General features: G+C 41.5%; 1 protein-coding gene and 1 long non-coding RNA gene across 2 annotated transcripts in view; one reads left to right on the top strand and one right to left on the bottom strand.

The window, feature by feature from the left end:
• The window catches only part of LOC105308738 (up-regulator of cell proliferation-like), a 27411-nt gene continuing 22537 nt past the window's right edge, over nt 1-4874 (top strand). Inside the window, exon 1 of the mRNA XM_011384735.2 lies at nt 1-41. The gene's annotated coding sequence lies outside the window, so the exon portion shown is untranslated. The remainder of the gene's footprint in view (nt 42-4874) is intronic.
• On the bottom strand, nt 1065-4868 carry LOC105308737. Its single transcript, XR_897334.2, has 4 exons — nt 4677-4868; nt 4416-4578; nt 4202-4287; nt 1065-2431 (listed from the first exon to the last, which is right to left on the bottom strand). It is a non-coding gene; the product is annotated as an uncharacterized LOC105308737 (long non-coding RNA).

Raw genomic sequence — 4874 nt, 5'->3', positions numbered from 1 at the left:
TGGCTCTGAGCTCGGCGCCCGTAAACACTCAGCCTCTTACGGTAGGTGTCAGCTTCCGAGCTCCTCAGGAGCGCCGGCGGGCCTGCGGAGGCGCGTGCGCCCCAGGCGGCAGCGGTTCGGGGGCACCGCGAGGTGGGCGCCGCGGCCTCCCGCCCAGCACGTGCGAACCTAGTTCTTTCCCTTCCCCTTTCCCCAAGACCTGGCAGTCGGGGACAATTCGTGTGTCACGAAGTAAGTTTAATGGGTTGCAACCGACGTTAAAAAAGTAAGAATGCAAAATAGTGTGTCTCACGTGAAGACCGTGCGTGTGTGTGTGTAGGAAATACTCATTCACCAAACTCAGACGCTTTCGAGAGTGACAGAGGGTGCCGTGTGGCTACTCTAGGACCAGAAGGGTAATCTGGGGCGTCTCTGGCCAACTGGGACATACGGTCAGTCACCTGTGTGCACTCCTACATAACACCCACTACACTCGTTTCCACGGTCCCCCAGCCAAGTCACTGGCTGCCATTCTAATTTGTTTTCCACACAACTTCACGAGCTGTCCCTGAAATGCGCATCCTTATCACGATGCACCCTTGCCCAGAACTCTCCAAGAGTCACATCCACTGTCATCTGAGGCCCATTAAAGTCCAATATTGTCCTGCCTGGCTTACTGTCATCAGTTTCCACTCCCATTACATCCCTTTATTCCTGGCCACCCTCTTTATTTCCCTTGAAACAGCCATCACATGTCTTGCAAAACCAGTTCAAGCATCACCCCCCGAACTGCTCTAATTGAGCATTTTTTCCTTGCTGTTACTTTGCAACACAAACTCCCGTTAGTCCATGAGTCATCCATCCCCACGTTTACATGGCATGGCTCTCTTCTTGTAGCATAAACAATCCTAAATCTTAAATTTTTATAAATGTTTACATATTTCTGTAAGACTATAAACATCAGTTACAATGATAGTTACCTCTGGATGCTGAGTTTACCAACGATGTTAATTTCCCCCCCAAAAAGGAATCATTCTCTCAGATAATTTGCTTGTATAATCCAGAAAAAAGGAACAGAAACAAAATTATGTTGAATAGCAAATGAAAATTTCATTTCCATTTCCTGTTGGTAGAAGTGTAGCCTTATAAACTTGTTACATACGTTTTTATACAAAGTTTGTACTTTTGAAGTAATTTTAGTTGTACAGAAGTGTTGCAAATACAAAAAGATTTAAAATTGATAAATCGATTTCATAAAAATTTAAAACTTTTTTTTACAGTTGAAAAGTTTTATTAGAAAGTACACTTCCAGATGTGGAAATGGGCCTGAGCAAGAGAAGCGTGGCTCAAAAGGCCTAAAACTTCTGTGCTTTAAATAGCACCACCAAGGAGGCAAAATGACAACCCCAAAGGATGGGAGAAAATATCTGCAAATTATGTATTTGATAAGGGTTCAGAATCCAAAATATATAAAGGAACTCTTAGAACTATAAAAAAGACAAATGATTAAAAACTAGGTCACAGATTGGACAGATTAGAAATGGCCATTAGGCGCATAAAACAAAAAAGCTGCTGTCGAGTGTTCTGAATTTGTGAGGCATAATTGATTTGTAGTATTGTTCAAATTTGCTATTTCTTTTCGATCTTCTGTTTCTTCTATCTACTATTAAAAGTGGCTATTAAAATATCCAGCTATTATAGTAGAACTGAGTCTCCTTTCAATTCTGTGAAGGTTTGCTTCATGTATTTTGGGGCTCTTTTTTGGTGCATATACATTTGTAATTTTTATGTCTTGTTAAATTGATCTCTACCCAAACAGATGTTTTTCTTTATCTTTTGTAACAGTTTTTGACCTAAAGTCTATTTTATCTGCTATTTATATAGCCTATCCAGCTTTCTTCTGGTTACTCTTTGCATGGAATATTTTTTTCCCATTCTTTTGTTTTCAGTTCTTTTTTTGTCTTCAGATCTAAAGTGTGTCTCTTGTAGACTGTATGTATTTGGATCATTTAAAAAATTCATTCTGCCAATCTCTGCCTTTTGATTGAACAGTTTAATCCACTTTAAAGTAATTACTGATAAGAACTTACTGTCATTTTGTTATTTTCAAAACTGCCCTTCGGCTGCAACTGGAACTGTCTCCCTGTTCCCCCCGCCCCCCAACAGAACCAACGAACCGAGACGTAAACAGAACTTGAACACTGGAACCTTTTCAGAAGTGGAGGGTCCGTTGTCTAGGAAGATCCTCTGTTGACACCCCTTACCATAAATGGCCAAGTTCCAAGGTCCCTGAATTAATACTTTTCCGGCCATTGCTTCTGCACACTTGTTACCCCATACCCTTAACAACCCGCCCAGAATCCTGGATCAGGGAGTTTGCGCTTTTGAGCATTAGCTTCATGTTCTCCTGGGTGGTGGTGCCATTCATAATAAAATAGCCAGTCTTTCTCCACTGCAAAAAAAAAAAATGTCTTACAGCTTTTTTGTCTCTTTTCTATTACTGCCTTCTTTTCTGTTCAGTTGGTTTTTTGGTAATGCCATGTTTTGATTCCCTTCTACATATACTTTTCTGTATATTCTGTAGACATTTTCTTTGTGGGATTACATGGCAAAGTTTTAACAATCCTAAAGTTATAACTATCTAATTTGAATATACCAACTTAGCTTCAATTGCATACAAAAACTCTGCTCCAATAGTTGTTTCCCTTTCATGTTATTAATATTGCAAGTTACATTTTTTACATTGTATACCCAATAACATAGGTTTATAATTTTTTTATGCAGTTGCCTTTAAGTCCTATTGAAAATGAAAAGTACAGTTGCTACCAAAATTAAAATACTGGTTTTGATATTTCCTGTGTTTTTATCTTTATCAGACATCCTCATACTACTGTGAGATTCTGTCTGGAACCCTTTCATTTCGATCTTAAGGACTCCCTTTACCATTTCTTGTGGGTCAGACAGTATACTGATTAGGTCTTCCATGCTCCCTCTAGTTCAAGGCGAGGGAGATGTGGGAACTGGGAAACAGGATGCTACAGCTTGGGACCAAGACCATTAACTACCACACTGGGGAAGGGGTAGGGCAGTAGCAAGTAAAAAATGCCACTGAACTTTCCTGCCATTTTAAAGATGGCTTTTTCTTGCTTGAGTGTTTGCTTGGTTGCTATAAACCTTTGACTGTGTTTCAAAGCCCCTATTAAATTAGTTCAGATAGTTTCTGGTTGTTTTCTTCATATTTCTGTGGAGAAATGAGAGCTTGGAACGCCTGGCCTGTCATTTTGCCGAATATTGGCTTTTAACCTATCAAATTGGTAATGATAAAAAAGTGAAATTTATAAAGAGAGTTTTAGGAAATATACTATTATCAGTGTTGGTGACTGCTGGGAGAGCAATCTGTGTGTGTGTGTATACATGTATGTATGTAAATGTATGTCTATACGCATATGTATATATGTGTAATGGTATGTATGTGTGTGTATATGTACAGAGGTTATATATATATATGTATCTGAAAAGACTGAAAAAATACTAACATCTGATGTTGAAATTCAACACCTAGAACTTGGCTTAAGAAAATAATCATATTTATGGGAAGTTTTGGCTACAAAGATATCGATTGTCGACACTCTTTATAATAATGAAATACTAGCAGCAATGTTTACGTTCAACAGGGGGGGTTGGTGAAAACATATGATGGGCCACCGTGCAGGGAAATACCACATACCCACTAAAACTCACGTTGAGAAAGAATATTTAATTTCATTGAACTTATTATTTTAAAATATATCTTAAAACCAACAAAGTTAATTTTAAAAAAGTCATCTGACCTCCCTCCCTCCAGTGGTAACCATTACTGCCTTGAATCAGGCCATTTAGTGGCTGCCCACCCCCCAAGCTCTCCTAACTGGTCCTCTTGGATTTATACCTACTTTGGGTCTCACAAGCCACTTTGGCTTTACCTATTATTATCTCAGTTACAAAGCATAAATTGTCTGCTGAACTCAAGGCCGCAACTGTGAGTTTCCATTTTACTGAAAGGGCCAAGGATGCTCCAAATGCTGGATGGATCCTCAGGGAGGGAAAGAGACCATGTACCAGGCAATGTCTGAAATCACTTTTAAAATATTAACTCATTCAATACTCACAGAGAGGAAGGGACTTATTCTTATCTACATTTTTCAAGGGAGGAAACTATGGCCCTGGTGAGGTTGTGTCTTACCTAAGGGTCCAGATTTCACCCCAGGTGTTCTGGCTCCAGAGCCAAGGCTTTCAGTCCTCTGCTGTCTTTTGCTCTTATTAGTACAGCTAATAAAATAATAATTAACAATAATATTTAATAGAACACAGGAATGTGATTAACAGTGGTTTAAATTGTCCTTATCTTTTTGTTAAGCCTTTCCACTTACAAGAGCTCATTTATTTCTGAAACTCACTTGCTGACACAGGAGCTGAGGCTGACTTCCCACAGGTAACACTGGGAACGCACCGCAGAGGTCGGACTCACTGCCACAGCTAATAGCGCCCGGGGAGGAACGACAGAAGTGCCCGCCGGTCTCGGGGCTTCACGTGTGCTTTCACGCACGTTGCCCGGGCCAACTGGGCAAGACACCGCAGCCAGGGAGAAACACAAACGTTATTGTTCTGCTAAATAACAGCAACTTGAATTCTTGGGCTAAAGGAAAGGCTTTTCTTACGGAAATTAAACTCAGATCGCAGGGATGCGTGGACTTGACCCGGTCCTGCGTCGTGGCCCAGGGGCAGGTTCTCGGCCGGTTTGGCACCGGAGGTGCGTCCCGGCGAGTCCCGGCCTGCGGGCAGGTGGGCGGGTCGGGCCTCCCGGTTCCAACCCCGAAGGGCTCGCGCCCCCGCCGCCCCTAGGCCGCTCGAGGCCG

Source organism: Pteropus vampyrus, unplaced genomic scaffold (assembly GCF_000151845.1).
Source record: "Pteropus vampyrus isolate Shadow unplaced genomic scaffold, Pvam_2.0 Scaffold620, whole genome shotgun sequence".
Classification (NCBI taxonomy): Eukaryota; Metazoa; Chordata; class Mammalia; order Chiroptera; family Pteropodidae; genus Pteropus; species Pteropus vampyrus.
This window is presented reverse-complemented; position numbering and strand designations above follow the sequence as displayed.